Source organism: Bos javanicus, chromosome 2 (genome assembly GCF_032452875.1).
Source record: "Bos javanicus breed banteng chromosome 2, ARS-OSU_banteng_1.0, whole genome shotgun sequence".
NCBI classification, from domain to species: domain Eukaryota; kingdom Metazoa; phylum Chordata; class Mammalia; order Artiodactyla; family Bovidae; genus Bos; species Bos javanicus.
The window spans coordinates 45,817,190-45,836,069 of record NC_083869.1 but is presented as its reverse complement, the minus strand read 5'-3'; positions in this window follow the sequence as shown (position 1 = coordinate 45,836,069).

Sequence of the window (18,880 nt, the reverse complement as noted above, 5' to 3'; positions counted from 1 at the left end):
CCTTCGGAAGGCAATGAAACAAAACTTACAAGGAAAGTAGAAGGAGGACTTCTCTGGTGGTACAGTGGAGAGGAATCCACTTACCAATGCAAGGGATATAGGTTCAATCCCTGGTCAGGGAAGATTTTACTTGCCTTGGAGCAACAAAGCCCATGTGCTACAACCACTGAGCCTGTGCTCTGCAGCCGGGGACCCGCAACTGCTGAGCCTTCAGTGCTGTGATGACTGAAGCCCACATGCCTAGAACCTGTGCTCTGCAACAAAATGAGAAAGCCTGAGAGTAACTACAAAAGTTTAGTGCAACACCCCCCCAAACTGATTTATTAATTAATATATTTTTTTTTTTTAAAGTAGAAGGAGGAGGGAGGGAAAAGAAGAAAGCTCAAAAAGAATGAGTCCAAAGAGAGGAGAACTAACAAAACTTGGCAATAGATTGAATTTGGGAATTTTAGTACTACAAGTAATCTGCCATGAATTCACAAAGTTCCCTGAATATCAACCAATCCTTGGTGTCTCTCTAAAATGCACACACACAACTAGTCACTCACATTCTTTCATGCCCACAGCTAAAATCCATTGTCATGCTGATGATGCTATGAGTGTGTATCTGGGACTTGGTCACTGTGAACCCTTGTTTGCTAAGTGCTGTCATTTCATAAAGATGATTTACATAAGGACAACTTTCTTAGTTCTGTTTTACTCCTTCAGGATCAACAACAACTGGAAACATATAAAACATATATTATCTGTGACTTCCTTTGAGAGTGCAAAACACATATTCGATATAGAGGAAGAAGTGTTTCCCACCTCTCTCTATTGCTGAAGGTAGTGGATGGCGAAAAAATGATTAGATTCTTGCTTAAAAAGAAGCTTTTGGGATTTGGGATTTTGTGACAGCCCTTTCCCATATAATGTGAACCATATAATCAGGCTGCCAGTGCATTTGTTGCTACACGAAGGAAGAATGTATTTTTTCCAGATAAGCCAATGTATAAGTTAGTAATAGATAAATATGATTCAAAACATTAAATGGAGGGACTTCCTTGGTGGTCTCTTGGGTAAGACTCTGATCTCCCAATGCAGGGGGCCTGGGTTTGATCCATGGTCAGAGAACTAGATCCCACATGCACAGCGAAGACCCAGCACAGCTAACATAAATACATAAATTAAAAAAAAAAAAAAAAACTTTTATTAAATGGAAACCTCAGAAAACTGGATTGTGTTATAAAGCAAAGTTGATGAGAAAGCTCAGTATCTTTGAAAGTGAAAGTGAAAGAAGTCGCTCAGTCGTGTCCGACTCTGCCACCCCATGGACTGTAGCCCACCAGTCTCCTCTGTCCATGGGATATTCCAGGCAAAAGTACTGGAGTGGGTTGCCGTTTCCTTCTCCAGGAGATCTTCCTGACCCAGGGATTGAACCTGGGTCTCCTGCATTGTAGGCAGACTCTTTACCGTCTGAGCCACCAGGAAGTCCCCACTATCTTTGAGGAAAGAGTAAATTTAATTGTTTTAATCACAAATGTTGATGAATTTAGGGTTCATAATGATGAATTATAGGTTCATTACCTATATTGGAAATAAATACTGAATCTTAGAGCACTAATTTTAAAATTACCAAAGTGAGAGAAATAAGAGATGTAGTAATATTCACCAAGTATTCAATCTGCTTCTCTACTAGTCTCAATTTTACCTAATCAAATATGAACGGATGTGGTTCATTAAACTCCTAGTCTGAGGCATGGTCAATTTTCTAATTTTTCCCTCTTCCCCTATCATCAGGACTAAAGAGGTCCCATGTTTCAGATTCAAGAGCTACAACGTGGTGCAGCCTCTATCTACCTGGTGTGCTTAGGAACGCCAACAGAGCTCTAACTGACCAATGTGAACCACACAGCATGAATGATAAGTAAACTTCTGTGTCAATAAACTTAATAAACTTAAATAAACTTAAGCGTCTACGATGGGATTACTTATTACCGTAGCACAATTTAACTAATTCTGACTAAACCAAGGAGTAAGTGATTAAATATCAGAAAGAACCCAACTCTGAAATTAACAATGAAACAAAGACAAACACCTCAAAATCTCAGGCTCTCAACAGCTCTCTAAGCAGGAATTTTGCTCTAATTAGGGAAGATTGTTACTAAAATATTCCATCTAGCCCGAATACCACCTTTGTTTTATCTAAACTACCAAAAATGATTCTGAATTCAGCAACTCTGGGTTATTTGTTGGTCAAACAAGTCTAGAGAATGGTTTTTGTTTATTTGTTTTCACTGAGCTATTTTACCACTGAGTTGAATACAATTTCAATGTGTATAACCTCCCCTCCCAGTGTCTGACTTGTAAGTATCTGGTAGTCAGGAGAGTCAAACTCCTCAGGCCAAATCTTTGATAGAGGAAATTGCCATGGGTTGAGAAGAATATATTTCATAGATTTTGCCAAACTGCAAAATGCATGGTGAGCATGTGTTGGAAAACCCTCAATTAGGCCCCAAACTACAAGAATGTTAACAAGAACAAATTCAGGACTAAGAGTGATATAGAACCAGCTGCCTGAAATAATGAGCTGATTCGACTTGTGTCAAATTCCTGAGAGAAGAGCTTCTACAGAGGTTAGCCCCAGGCACCCAGGTGTCACCTTCAGTACCCAAGGGGGAGTTCTAATTTCCTCTGCTTCTCTGAGCCCAAGGACTTGAAACTACCAGTTGGTGAAAAGCAACATTTACTGAACAGCTACAGCATGCTAATTACTACACTATATAATTTCTAAAGTAAATTTCCATTTTACAGATAAGGCAACTGAGGCTAAGGGTAGTTAAGTCACCAAGAGCCAGGGTCAGGCTGCAACATAGATCCAGGTCTTTCCATCATCCCACGTGATAACATTAATCAGCATATAAATGAGACCACATAGCTATATTCATCCTGGTGGAAATCATTCTAGTGAAGGGATATAATAAAAACCGATGCTCATTTTTTAAACCAAGATATATATCAGTGTATATGCATGCATAATGTCACAGATTCAACATGCACAATGTGCCAATTTTGGTGAAATTCTACCTATCTAAATATAATTAATTTTTTATTAAAATCATTAGAAAGTGTGATATTCCTCATATACAAATTTTCTTAATGTCCAGAGCTTACTTTCAGGGTCACATGTTTAAATATTTTACCAATATTTTCAGAAAGTTTATTTCTGGCTTTTTTTCCCCTCCAAGTTTATTGATATATAAATGACATATAATGTTGTGTAAGTGTATGAAATCCTACCTTGGAATGAAAAAAGCAGTAAGGCAGCTCCAGGAGACAAGATTTAGCATATTAGGGATTTCGCTAGAGGTTCAGCAGTTAAGACTTTGCCTTCCAGTGGAGAGGGAGTTAAGATCCTACATACCTCATGACCAAAAACCAAAACATAAAACAAAAGCACATTGTAACCACTTCAATAAAGAGTTTACTTTAAAAATTGTCCACACCAAAAAAAAACTTAAAAAATAGAAGATTTAGCATATTAAATCCACATTATGCAACCAATAAGATGGAGGATACAAGAGGAAGAATGTTGAAAGTTATAATTAAAAATAACATTGACACCTTGCTGGTGAAGACCTCACACAGTTGAAAGCATTTCTTTTCTGCTTTCCATGCAGATTTCACTCCTGAAAAATACATATTAAAAATTTGTTTAGATTTTTGCCTTTATTTTAATATATGTAAGAAAAGAGCAGACAGGAAACCTAAGACACAGTACTTTCATCTCATTTTTTAAAATTAGGATTTGGAAACAACAGTTTTGTTTTCCTATAAGCACATTCCTGATAAAGAATCTTTTTGGCCATTGCAAATTATCTTTGGATTATTTTATTTATTTAGTGGATAGATTTATTTCTATTGCATGTGAACAATATTTATCTCATTTTTACTTAGACTCTTACATTATGCAAATAGGGAGAGTCGTTGGCCTTTTAGTGAGGATCTAGGGGTAGAAACAGGCTGAAGGAATTGAAGCAGGGAGGACCACAATCTTTCTCCTAGCTCTTTACCTCTGCTAACTGATTGAGTGCTTTAGACAGAGCCAGCTAACATACCATGTCCACATGAGATGCAGGCTTCTCAAGAATTTTTATTCCATCAGCCTTGGCAGGCAAAGGAGAAGGATGGAGGAGGTTTGTTCTTTCTGGCTGAGAGAAGCCTCCTCCATTCACTCCTGATGCAGCCCAAATACTATCATTTCCCATGTATGTTATATCAGAAAGATTTTGGAAAGCATTTCCCCAGAAGATACAACCCTTTGTCTGTTTTTTAAAAAAATTAAACCACTAAAATAAATTTAACATTCTAGATGCAAGTTGATGACATTTCTATGTGAGCAAGTCCAGTTTTACTTTATTTTTATTATTATTATTTTTTTACTTTTTGACCTCATGACAAGGCTCTTAGTTCCCTGACCAGGAATCGAACTCAGGCCCCCTGCAGTGGAAGCATGGAGTCTTAACTGCTGGACTGTGGCGAGTCCCAGGCCCTGTGTTATTTTAAAAATTTTCTTCATCTGTAAAAATACAGACCCTTCCACACCTACTCCATGGGGCAATTGTGAGACATGAAAAGGCAGGATAATTGAAAGAAAGCAACCATTGCCTAAATCATTGTACGAACCAAGATATATTAGCTTTCTTTCTTCTTTCCTCCAAATCCTAATTTGCATCCGTGCTAAAAGTTCACTAAAGTTTAAGCACTTTGGGGTCAGGCACCTTTTCAATTTATCCCAGTTCCTGCAGAGCCCAGAAAAGTATCTGACACATTGAATACTTCTTAAATAAATGACTATTCATTTCCTTGTCTGAGGAGTTTTACATCAACTTTCAAAGTTTCATTTCCTCTAAATTTTGAAATTTAGGCAACCGTGGATGATAATTTTAAGTTTCAACCTCACTGCGATCTTTTTTAACACATTGTTTAATATTATTTCCCATCTCACTGAAATAATTCTCCAGTTTCTCTTGAGGGAATTGCAAAAAATTGCATTCGTGCTCTGGCTCTAAATTCTTCTACAGAATGTGGTTTTGATAAGTAAACAAAGGCTTCAAATGTTTCCTTCTATTATGTGTGTCCTCGAAGTGTTCAGTCTCAAGTTACTTAAGACTGCTCTAAACCTGAAGTAAGAACTTGGTACTTACAAAAAAACACAGAAGTTATTCAAACAAAACTTAGAAGTAAAAATCTGCCAAGAAATTTTTGTTTTTGCTGTTTTGTTATCTTTTTGTTTTGTTTGTTTTATATCTTAAGGGAGCTGGAAAAGTAGTTTCCCACTTATCTAAGAAAGCAAAGATTAACAAGGGAATGGCTATCCACTGCAATTTTCTTGCTCAGAGAATTTCATGGACAGAGGAGTCCATGGGCCCACAAAGACTGAGCGACTGAGCACAGAGCATTTTCCCTATTAACATCTGTAAATTGTTTTCTAACCATTTTGAGGGAACAGCATTTTCTTTGCAAAACTTACACCAAAACTTTTGTTCAAAAGCAAAACAAAGTTGTGGTCTAACCTGCCTTTATTCGGGGAAGAGCAAAACCAAACCAAAAATTCTCTGCCTTCAGCCTTCAGTGTTGCCTTTGAAATGGTTATACAGTAGCTGATTTCTGGTAAGATAGCTTTTGCCCTGAAGAAAACTTCTATTTTAATGTTTACATGTGACCCCAAAAAAGGAGGGAAAGGGAAGAAGAAAGTTATATGCAAAGAGCTTTATTTAGTCTCCAGAATCATAACCCCAAAGTGAGCTGTTCAGTCAGAAGAATAAGAAGGTGTTGTGGGGAGTTTATGCTCTCAGTGTAAAGATCCTCTCATTTCAGTTTATGCCAAGAGGTTAAAATCCACTCACAGCTCCTCTTGGCAAGAAGGAGACTACCAACTACGGCTGCAGTGTAGCTCAGAAAGTGTTGCCGTGTGGCCAACTCAATCCATCTTCATCAGAGGAGAGAGTGTGTGAGGCTCAATGCAGACACTTTGAGAGGTTTTTTCAAAAGTTGAAGCATATCAGAAGAGAACAAACAGGAACTTCCCTGGTGGTCCAGTGGCTAAGACTCCATGGTCCCAATGCAGGGGCCTTGGGTTCAGTCCCTGATTAGGGAACTAGTCCCAAGGGCCTTAACTAAGCCCTGACGCAGTCAAATAAATAAGAAGAAGAGAACAAACAGGTAGCATCGAGTAATTCTCTACTCATGAAACCTGATCAGGCCCACCCTCAGTGTTTGTTCTAACAGCCTTCTAATAGCCTCCTAACCACCCACCTTCCTGCAGCAGCCTCTGCCTCTGTACATGCTCTTGCACACCCACCCTTGAAAACACAAGTGTGGTGGTATCTCTGTCACCAATGTCCCAACGATGAAGTCCCAAACTCTTCTACAACATAAGATAGTCTTCTTAAGCCCCTCCCCACACAACTTAGATACTATTTTCTCCACTGACTACCATCGACTATTATTCCAGCAATATGAGACTCCCCATCAGTCTTTGACTTTGGTGCCCACGTGTTTCCACTTGAAAAACCATTTGTCCTTCTGTATTCCTAGGAGTCAATCATTTCCTTCTTTGTTCTTGTCTTCTCTTTTGTGCATATTTTTATTATTGTATCTATCACAGTGTATCTTTGAGCAAGTCTCTTCTCTACCTCAGATTATCTGCATAAAATAATCATAAGTGAGCACCTCCAGTTTATTCCCATCTCCAGTTGATGGTTGAGGAAATGGAAGCCCACAGACCATAATGAATTTGCTCAAAGCCTCACTGTAAATTGTGAATGCCTTAGGAGCAAGGTCTGGATCTAGTGCTTCTGTTCACCTCCCGTGCCTGGCATACCATTGAAAGCACAGGACCCCTTAACACATATTTATTTGAATGAATAAATGAACAAATGAGGAGCCTGAGGGAGAAGGCGCTGACTCTCCTCAGTTACTGGAAGGTTTCATATAAGCCAGGACTCAGTTGCACAAATATCTGGAATGTGAATGAATGGAGGCAAAATGGCAGTTATAGGAGGACCCCCTGCAGGAGGCCATGGAAACCCACTCCAATATTTTTGCCTGGAGAAGCCCATGGGCAGCAGAGCCTGAGGGGTAGGGGGCTACAGTCCATAGGGTCACACAGAGTTGGACACGACTGAAGCAACTTAGCATGCATGCGTGGCAGTTATAAGCTGGAAGAGTTTAAATAATGTAAATCTGAAACAGCACATTCTTTGTCGTTTGGTGAGCACCAACTCTGTATCAGGCAGGCACTTTGGTGTCTGGGATGTGCCGGTTCTTTGCCATCATGAAGTTTACGTTTGAGCTGAGGGAGACAATAAACATAGCCATAATGGATAACTAAGGCATAGAATATGCTCAGCTGACAGGTGCTGCGGGAAAAGAAAACTAAGACCTGGGTAAGGATGGAGGTGGTCAGTGTGAGATTTAGGTCAGTGCGCCCCTCACTGAAGAGAAAATGTTGAAAAGTGGAGCAAGTACTTGAAGGGGATGAAGGAGTTAGCCAGGTGAGTATGTGCAGGAAGGACAGCCCAGGTGGACAGAACACGCCACTGCTAGTCCTAAAGCAAGAGAGTATCTAGAACACCAAGGAACGACAAGGGGGCACTGTGCCTGGAGTGCTTGTGCTCACGCTCAGCTGCTGTCATGGCTGACTCTTCGCAACTCCATGGACTATAATCCCCCAGGCTCCTTTTTCCATGGAATTCTCCAGGCAAGAATACTGAACTGGGTAGTGATTTCCTCCTCCAGGGGATCTTCCCAAACCAGGGATCGAACCTGTGCCTCCTCCATTGCAGGCAGATTCTTTACCATCTGAGTCACCTGGGAATTATTATATCTGGAACAAGTTTGTCAGATCAAACACAGAATGCCAGGTAAGTCTGAATTTTGAGATCCAGTGATGAAATGTCACCACTATAGATGGCTGTCGGGGTACTGAGGTAGAAGAATATCTATAGTGAAAGAAAATGATAAAAATTGCATTAGTTGTTTAACTGATACTCAAATTTAAGTGAGCATCCTGCATTTTTATTTTTATATAGTAAAAAAAAATTTATTGGAATTTCAAATAATAAGTAAGTATTTTTTTATTTTCTTGGTAATTAATTTACTGTCGATCCTTGTTGGTTATTTTAAATATAGCAGTATATACATGTCAACCCTAAACTCCCAATCTATCCCATCCCTACACCCTTCCCCACTAGGTTCCTTTAGCATTTGTGGCAAAGTTGGTGTGGTGGTGCTGAATTCTCTCAGCATTTGCTTGTCTGTAAGGATTTTGATTTCTCTTTTGAATCTGAACAAGAGACTTGCTGGGTAATCTTGTCTGCAGGTTCTTCCCTTTCAACACTTCAAATATATCATGCCACTCCCTTCTGGCCTGCAGAATTTCTGCAGAGAAATCAGCTGATAACCTCATGGGAATTCCCTTGCGTGTTATGTGTTGCTTTTGCCCATCCTGTACTTTCATTTGCTTGATGTGGCACCTGTCATCTAGGGCAGGGGGAGGGGGGGACAGTCTGTTTTGCATCTCTGCCTCTCTGTGCAGCGAGCTGCTCTTTTCCTTTCATAGCTGTCCACCTCCCCACCACCTGGCAAGGAACTTTAGAGCTTTAGAGCTTAATCCCACAAAGTTAGCAATCAATGGAGTCTGACTCAAATGTATTGTGGTTCCAAGTTAAGAAGCCAGGCAAGACCTGGATGGCTCTATAGGAGTAGGGGCCTTGTGGTCAGGTAGACTCAATGCTTGGGCCTCCCCTGGTGGTTTAGTGGTTGGCAATCTGCCTGACAAGTGGTTGGCAATCTGCCTGACAATGCAGGGGACACAGTTTCGATCCCTGGTCTGGGAAGATCCTACATGCCGTGGGACAGCTAAGCTCGTGCACCACAGCTACTGAAACTGTGCTCTAGGGCCCACGTTCCACAACAAGAGGAGCTACTGAAATGAAAAGCTCTCAGATCGAAACTAGAGAGTAGCCTCCACTTGAAGCAACTAGGGAAAGCTCACGTGCAGCAATTAAGACCCAGCACAGGCAAAAATAAATAAATAGATAAACAAATGAAAAAAAAAGGACTCGATGTTCCAAGAGGATCAGCTTGAGTCAACAAAATACCTTCGGTCATGTTACATAGGATGGCTCCGAAAGGGACAGAGAATGGTGGCTAGGGGAGAAACAGTGCTGTGGTGGTGTCTTAGTCTAATCAGGCTACTGTAACGAAAATACCATCAACTGAGTGGCTTATAAACAACACACATTTATTTCTCACAGTTCTGGAGGCTGGGAAATGTCTGGTGAGGGCCTATTTCCTTATAGACAGCTGTCTTTCCCCCTTCACCTCACAGAGCAGAAAGGGCAAGGGAGCTTCCTCTGGCCTCTTTTATAAGGACTTTAATTCCATTCATTAGAGCCCCATCTTCATGACATATTCACTTCCTCACCTCCCAAAAACATCACATTAAGCACTGAATTTCAACTCACAGATTTTAGGGGGACACAAACATTCCGTCCATAGCAGAGAAGATAGGTGGCTTTCCCAATGGCTCAGCAGGTAAAAAATCCACCTGCAATGCAGGAGACACAGGTGACATGGGCTCGATCCCTGGTGAGGACTGTCTCCTAGAAAAGGAATTGGCAATCCACTCCAGCATTCTTGCCTGAATAATTCTATGGACAGAGAAGCCTGGTGGCTTATAGTCCACGGGGTCGAAAAGAGTTGGACACGACTGAGGGACTAAGAACACAGCACAAACAGGACAGGTGCAGACAGAGGTGTTCACATGTAGATATCCTGACAGATCCATAGCACTAAATATTTCATTAGATTTATTGGAGGACAGAAGCAACAAATAATAAAAAAATTCCCCAAAGTGTGATTCTTCCCAATGTAACTTGGATTTAAAATGTATTGCCCACAGATTTTTGTTTGTTTGTTTTGTTTTAAACTGTTATCTTTCAAATTATCATATTATTAACTAAACTGATACCATTCTTATTGTCTTTGCATACATCAAGCATCTTTAAGGAGAAATGTTCTGTTGATAATGAACGGGTAGAGCTTCCTACAACTCATAATTTCTCACAGTAATCCACCACTAAGATTGTCCACATTTAGCTGATTACAATGTTAACCCTCCTATCATGTCTTCCGTGCTCTTGAGTAAATGTAAATTTCCTAGCATAGAATTGCAACCCAACCTGGATCACAGAAATTGCATTAAAAAAAAAAAAAAGGAAAAATAGTCTTGAAGCGCCTGCACACCTGCAAGTTCTCTCTCTCGCAGAAGCTTTGGATGTACTGCTGACAGTAGTTTCACAGAATTCAAGCAATTTATCACCAGATTTTCCAATACTTTTTGCTGGATAACTGTAATTACGAGGTGTCACCACTATAGCCGGCTGTCGGGGTGCTGAGGTGGGGAAGTGTTTGTGACGAAAATAAATTTACAAGTGAACTTGGGTGAGAGAATGTTTTTCTGGCAGGAGAAGAAGAGGATGTGTGGGTTCTGGTGTTTCGGGTTGTGGGAGTCTGTTTAGCACCACACAATTGAATAGAAGTTGTATCCAGAGGTCACAGCCAAAGTCCATCAGTAACCACACTCTATGGCCAAAAGCCTCCTCTCTGTGTTCTCTGTGGAGCCAGGGCATCTTTACTTCAAACATCATGTATTCCTCCCATGGAGGGATTTCACAAAAGAATAGTCTGGAATAGTTATCAAGTTGCTTGGGACCCTAGCACGTGTGGGCCCTCCATTTGGGGGACCGTACTCAACCACTCAGGTTTTACAGCATCCTTTTTTTTTTTTTTCAGACAAACCAACTTGTTTGTTAATTTGCCTATAAAATAAGCCTTCATATTTCTCTGGAGACCCATTCACTAGCCATACCCAGAGTCATGTTTTTATTTGGAATTGTTGCTAGAATAACATTCAAGGCAGGAGAATCACTGTGGTCCTTTCTCTGTCATAACATATAAACATATGCTGACAGAAGGCAAAGCAAAGAAGAAATACATGTGTTGACTTTGTCAGACTAACTTCCTGACTTTCACAGGCTCTGCTTAATGACCCTACCCATGCCTCAGAGACGTGTTTCTGGAAGATCATGTAAAACTCTATTGTGAGATTTCATAGTGGGCATCACTAATGTCTGACACTCCACATGTCACTGGATGGCTCCAGGCATGTGACAGCAAAAGCTCAAATGGAAATAGTTTTCATCCCCTTTAGTTGCCAAATTCCAACAGCCACTCAGCTCTTTCAAGAGGATGGAGAATTCCCAATCAGCTGCAGCGGAGCACCACACAGCTTGAGATATGAGATCAGTTGGTCCAGACATTGGATCATATCTCAAATACCAGCACCCATTCTTCTTTTATTTGCTTTCAACATGGCTCGTTGGCACACCGTCTGGAGACCAGGCACCATGTGGGTGCTGGGAAAAGATAGCTTTTATAGTCTCACGGTTTGCGAAATAAGTTTTCATCCTTGTCATGTTGATTTTTTTTTAAAACCCTTTGTTTATTTGGCTGTGATATGGGCTCTTCATTGCATCATGAGGTGTATAGGCTCTCTAGCTGTGGCTCACAGACTCAGTAGTTGCAGCACATGGGCTCTCGGGGGCATGTGGAATCTTAGTTCCCCAACCAGGGAATGAACCCGCATCCTCTGAATTACAAGGCAGATTCTTAGCCACTAGACCACCAAGGAATTCCCATCTTTATAGTGTTTTAACAAGCTCCCACGAAGGCTTTCTTCCTGCCCTCTGACCTGTTTGCAGGGAGTTTCTCCTTTCCTAAGGCCCCCAAAGAGCTGACCCACAGGGAGAGAGTGCCGGGTGCCTTGTGCTTGAGTTCTTGCATTCACTAAAGAAACCCAAGGCAGGAGGACGGGGCCTCTTTTCCAGAGTAGTTGTGCTCCCTTTGTCCTCTAGCCAAGGTTCCCTTATAGAGAGAAGGGTGACTGTTGTTCAACTTGTTTGTCCAACCTCCCTCCTCCCCGCCCTTTGCTGTCTGTCAACTCAAACTCCTACCCCGACACACTGGGAGAAAAGCTGTCACCACTGAAAGGCCTCAACTGCCCTGCAGCGCTGAGTCCCTCTGCCAGCTCCCTCAGCCTGGGTACTGGCAGAAGCACCGTGCCTCCATTTCAAGGACAATGAAAGGGGGTGATGAATAGAATTAAGCTCCTTTAGGTTTCCTTTTCAAGTACACTCCACCTCTAAGGCACCCCAAAAAGGCCCCCAGGTTTTTCTCACCTTCTTTTCTAGTAAGAAATGACCTAGAGAGGAAACACTACTGCTCAAATTTAAAAGGCTTCATCACTGGATTTTTCTATGCAAATCAAGAATGCTGATCAGCAGGGGCACAGGGAAATTTCCTCCTTTCATAATATTAATTTATGGAGCACTTGCCCCAGTTTCCTTCCTCTGACTCTGTTTGAACTGCCTTCTACTCACTTAATGAGATGCAGTTTTCATTCTCATTCCAAAGATCTTTGTGAGTTTGGGGGTACCTAACAGAGGAAGTTAGCTTGTCTTAAGGCCACCTTTGAAAGGTGGCAGAAAATGACTGAACCAGGATTTTCCAGTGCTAAGGGTTAAGTGTGTGTGCATTCAGGAGGAGCTTGTGTTAATTTAGAAAGAGGAGCAGGGCTTCCTTGGAGAAGGAAACAGCAACCCACTCCAGGATTCTTGCCTAGAGAATCCTGTGGACAGAGGAGCCTGTTGGGCTGCAATCTATGGGGTCGCACAGAGTTGGACATGACTGAAGCAGCTTAGCATGAGTGCATGCATTGGAGAAGGAAATCGCAACCCACTCCAGTATTCTTGCCTGGAGAATCCCAGGAATGGAGGAGCCTGGTGGGCTGCCATCTGTGAGGTCACACAAAGTCGGACAAGACTGAAGAGATTTAGTAGCAGCAGCAGCAGCAGCAGCAGGGCTTCCTTGGTTGCTCAAGTGGTAAGGAATCTGCCTGCCAACGCAGGAGACATCGGTTCAATCCCTGATCTGAGAAGATTCCACATGCCAAGGCACAACTAAGCCCATGAGCCACAACTACTGAACCTGAGCTCTGGGGTCCGCAACTACTGAACCCACAAGCTGCAAATACTGAAGCCCCTATGCCCTAGAGTCCATGCTCTGCAACAAGAGATGCCGCTGAAATGAGAAGCCTGCGAACTGCAACTAGAGAGTAGCCCATACAACAACAAAGACCTAGTACAGACAAAAATTTAAAAATAAAATTTAAAAAAAAAGGGGGGCAGAAAAGCCTTCCCTATGCATCTACATTTACATTGCAAACTCATTCTCTTTCTGTAGCTTTTGCAGAAGGCTGCAGAGTCTTTCTTCATTCACCTCTTCTCCCTCCTGGAGCAAAGCATGGCTGCTGGGTCCACAGCTATCTGTCATTCAAGTGTCATTCATTTATCTTTTTGGAACAAGACATAGATCACCATTAGCCACAAATTTACACACTCTGTGCAAGAGAGGGAGAAAATTAAAAAAGATGAATCAGGGACGGTGGCTTAAATAACCCAAGCTTAATGACGTGTTAGTGGTATTATGGATCACTCTTTCTGATAGGGTACACCTGGACCATAACTGCTGGCATGGGTTTTTGAACAAATAATTCCATTTAAAAAATATTACTGTACTGGTTTAGTTCTTCTATTATCTTCTAACTTATCGTCTATTTTATTGCTTTGTTCTAGCTATATTTTTTTCAGATTTTTAAAAGTTAATTGGAGTACTGTTGCTATACAACATTGTGTTCACTTCTGCTGTACAGCAAAGTGGATCAGCTATATATATATATATATATATATATACATAGTCCCCTCCTTTTTAGATTTCTTTTCCATTTGGGTCTCCACAGAGCACTGAGCAGAGAACAGTAGGTTCTCATTAGTTATCTATTTTATACACAGGAGTGTAACTACACTTCTTATGTACATGTTACTAAGCATTTTCTGATAACTCTCCATTGTTTATAATGAAAAGTAATATTGAAGAGTAGAGCAGGGAGGAGTCAAAGGGGATTGCTAAAAACATCCCAAGAAACCCCTCATCCTGAGAGTCACCTCCGTAGGCAATGCCCTAACGATGGATGCACTTATTCCCATGTAACTGATGAACTCAAACCCAAGCTCACCTTTCAGAGCCTAGTGAGACATGGTCCTTCTCTGTCAAACTTGGTGTGATTCTCAGATAATGTGTTTGCTCTGCCCCCAAAGTATCCTGTATGACTCTGTTGTGAATACTGCCTTTCACATCTCCCCCCCCAGCCAGACCATCAGCCTCTGAAGAACAGGACTGTGTCTTTCATCTTCTGAGCTGTGATGCTTGGCACGTAGTAGGGAGACAGGAAGCGTCTCCAGTGGATGTTTAAACAGACTTCTCCCCACCTCTTTCTCACCCTTCCATTTTGCCTGAATTTCTGCTAATTGACCCAGAACATTTCCTTTATCCTTATCATGGCCAGTTGAGATAAGGATGCTTACCAAGCCTCTTTGAGAGTTTGGAGTGATATGACTATCACACAGATTGTATGAGTGTGTTGAATGTTTTTCAAAAGCTTACACATATGTTGTAGCACATTTATTATTCTGTCAATTAGATGATCATAAGCTTTTTTCTAATCCAGAAATAGAATCCCAAACTCATATGGTTCTTAAGTAGTTTACACAGTCAATGCTTTGAGACTTCTTTTCCTCATCTGTGAAACGCAGGGATTGAATGGAGTTTCTTCGAAGTCTCTTTCTGGTCTTGAACTGTCCCTGAGGATTAGCCCAATTATGTGGCATGGGTAAAGTTGGGATGGGAAGCAGGAGGGAAATAACAGGCCCACGCAGCCATCATAGACTTCAAGATGCAAAATCTCAGAAGGGTCTATTCTGATTAGTTCTCATGACTGCCAGCTGCGACTTCCGTCAATGGGACGGAACTGAGGGAGAAATTTCCCTCCGTATGAAGTAGGCTGAGAAATGGACTGGGGTGAGGTCAGGGACAGACTCTGAACACTGATAAGCTTCTCTTTTATTAGCTATGAATTGTTTCCTTCTTCCTCTTGCTATCCATTGCAATACATAAAAATACAAATAAAATATTTTTTAAAATAATTTATTTTTTTCCCATTAAATAATATTTGGCAAAATATATTAAACATGTTCTTTCTTGGTATTAGTATTTGGGGGGGTCAATCTTCTAAAAGATACCCAAGAAGAAGCTAAATAATAGTATATAGTCACAGCACACTTTCATATGTTACTGATTCAGTTGTGCAGACTTGTTTGTGACAGTTTTTCAAAATATAACCCTATGCAAAAAAGAAGTTTCAGATCAAAACATTAGCTTATAACATAGATGATTAGAAGGATTATTATACTTACATTTTAAAAATTGTGAATGAGTCTATAAGTGGACATGTGCCAGGTCCAGAAAGAAATATTTTGAAAGATTTCCAGTGACATGACACTTATAAGTAGATATGTTGTAGCTTTTGCTGCTGTTTTTGTTTTATTTTTTCTTTTTTTTTTTAGAGTCAGTAGGCAAAAACATTACATGTCATAGAAGGGATAGTTAAGAGAAGCATAAGTTTCTTTCTCTGTGTGTAATCTTTCATTTTTGCTATACCATTTGCAAGATTTCAGTGTTGCTCTGATGTTTTGATACTCTACTCAGGAAATTTTGGTAATAGGGACAGCTCATTTATTCTGCTGTTCCATGTCTAAATTCTACATGACTAGTTACACAAACATGCAAATTATATTTAAATGAGCTTGACTGGGCAGATTCATGCATATTTGTTGTTGTGACTTTGCCCTTGGTGTGCTATATCTTTTTTTCCTTTTTTTTTTTTTTTTGATAAAACCTGAACAATAGCTGCACGCATGCGATTTTGGACTCAGTAGTAAATTCAATGTCTTTTTTTCAATTTATGATGTTTTAAATTCTAAAGAGTCTTTTAAGGATGAAAATTCACATGTACATCCTATTTTAAAAATAAATAAATCAACATTCTATTGAATAAATGAAACGTGGAGATTATTTTTTTTATTATTATTTTATACTTACGGTTCTTCTGCTTACTATATTCTATCTTTTCATTACTCTTTCCCCTTCTAAGCACTTTATCAACCCCCCCCACCCTGACCCCTCCCCCGCCATACCCCATTCAGTGCTATCAGTACAGTAGCTTCTGTGATGCAGCCTCTAATAAAGTGACAGGGGATGGTGGCTGGCTGTGTTATAGCCAGCTCGCTGGTGGGATCAAGAAGCAAACTTCACCATTCACCTAAAGCTTCACCAGTAGGAGAAAATTGACCTTGGTCTAATTACAAATTAACAGCATTTGTCTTTCTAAAGCAGCAAATATTTTTATCTGTGGTTGTGTGTGTGTGTGTGTGATTTTAAAGTGACTGTCGACTCAAAACTGTCAAAATGAATGCTTTGTTATGCAATTTTTTTCAAAGCGCTAGGAATTGCATTCAGTCTTTAGAATCCTGCTAATGACTTTCCCCCATGTTTGGCTTGTTCCAGGAATACTGGATAAGAAGACAAAGAAGCAGCACCAGGGATGGGAACCCCAGACCAACACAACTTAAGTGAAACTGTCAACCCCCCAGGGAGACATTAATAGTTTATTGGGTATGGAAGATGCATAGCAAAGTGAAAGAAGAAGGCTAATAACCTTTAACATTAAGAAAAGTAACTATTATTGTGACCAGTGTAGCATGAAGCACAAACAGAATACTCTCTGGGCAACAAAAAATAACGTGCAGTCCACTAGAGCAATTAATAAAATGAAAGCGCAGTTTCTTGCAGATGGATATGCAAGGGAATAATGGCGCAGGGCTGCGCTGAGCTGTCATGCATCAGATACTACATCTGTTATGGAAATCAGGGGAAGTGGGGGCCTTTTGTTCATGTGCGAGCCCTCCCAACAGAGATTTGGCTGGAGTAGATTTTCTTGTTATTAAACATGATTTCTAGCTAGTCGAGAGCAGATGCTTCTGCAGCATTTGGAACTAATAACCAACCTTCAAGTGCGTGCCACCCCTTCAAGAGGCTGGTACTGTTGGAGAGACCAATTTCAGCTCAGAGATAATGTGTTCAGTTCAGTTTCTACTTTGCACATGAATGACACGGAGACCAGATGAGCCTTCTGGCCCAGAGTTTGCTGGAGACAGTAAAACAATGACATTGCCCTAAAGAGGACCTGAGCTTTCCAGGTGTGCTTGCGAAGGATGACTCAGAATCAAGATAGCAAGGTCGACTTTAGTTGCAGAGCAGAAAATGGGCATAAAGGGAAAAACGTGCAAACTTGTACAGTATTTGGCAGGCTCAGCCCAGGCCTTTACCTGCCTCTCACATCTGGGCTGTGACTTTTGTTGAATGAAAATGACTAATGGGTGCTGCAGGTCACCATCTAATCAGTAAAGAAAAACACTTTTCTTGATAAACTATTTGAATTTGACTATCTAACATGTTATTTCTGAAATTTTTTCCCTTTATTTTTCTTTGAACACAACATATAAATTTAACAACAGCAACAAATAAGTAGACCAAACATCCCTTCCATCCTAACTCTTGTGTAGATGATCATTTCTAAATAACAAATAGGCATTTGGATCAAAATCTTTGCAATTGCAAAAGAAATTTGAATGTAAGTAAAGAAGGTTCTTTTTTTTTTTTTTTGGTCTGAAACTCAATATTAATATCTGAAAAGTTCTAAAATGTAAAGATGAGGAACACAATTAAGTATAATTTTTACATTTGGTAGGTATTCTTATTAAAACAATAATATAGTCAGAAGTAGGTATGAGTATAGATATAGTCCGATTTCCTTCTATTTTTTATTCCAAGAAGTATCCTGTAGCTAGAATTTGCCTCCTTAGAAACAAGACAGTTGTTCTGGGATGGAACCCATGCTAACCATGACACAGCTTGAAACGGTAGCATATTAGGCATTTCTAAACACGAAAAGCCTAGTCCCTGTTTTGTTTTTATTATTTTGCCCAAATTTAGAGGCTGCATTTTGAACTTTCTTACTCAACCCTTAGTTACACTTCGAAACTCTATTCCTAAATATATGAATTTTGACATCCTCTCCCCAAAGCTTCCCCTGTGAATCTATGTGGCTTGTCTGTTAACAGCTGCCTCAACCTGTTGAGTCCCCATCTACCCCATAGGGTCTCTTATTTCATTCAGACACAATTCAAAGTATAACTAAAAAAAAAACACGTAGACACTGGGTCTGGGTCCAGGCACTGAATTAAACCGGAAGGTTTGATAGATTAAATCTACTCTTAAGAAACGTGCCTGCCAATTCAGAGATAAGCCTTCCAACTTAGGCTTTACGATGTTGCTCCGTAGCTGGGACCTGCAGGCACTAATACCATAACAACAGCAGCAAAGTTTGCAAGCTGCTCTAGTGTATCACGTGCTTTCACAGGGTTGGTGGTATTTGATTTGATCCTTAGTATGATTCAGAGAAGGAAGCCAGTGAATATCATTACCCTCAGTTTCCAAAGAAAGAAACTGAGGGTGAGGTGAGCCAACTGTCTCACTGGGACATAGCTAGAAAGTGGTGCAGATGGGGTTGATTCCTGGAACTCTGACCCAGAAAGGAAGGATCCATTTAAAAGAAACTTAGTTTTTAACTGTTTTATGCCCTATTCCTTTAAAAGCACAATTGATTTCCACCCGCCCCCCAAGATTATAGTTAGAATTTTTGCTAAAATCCAGGACAAATAGGATCGAATTTTTGAAGCTGACACCTTCTTTCCGTAGCTGCTAAATTTCTGTCATGTTGTTCGGCAGGTGTTAGGGATACTGACTATAAGAAGGC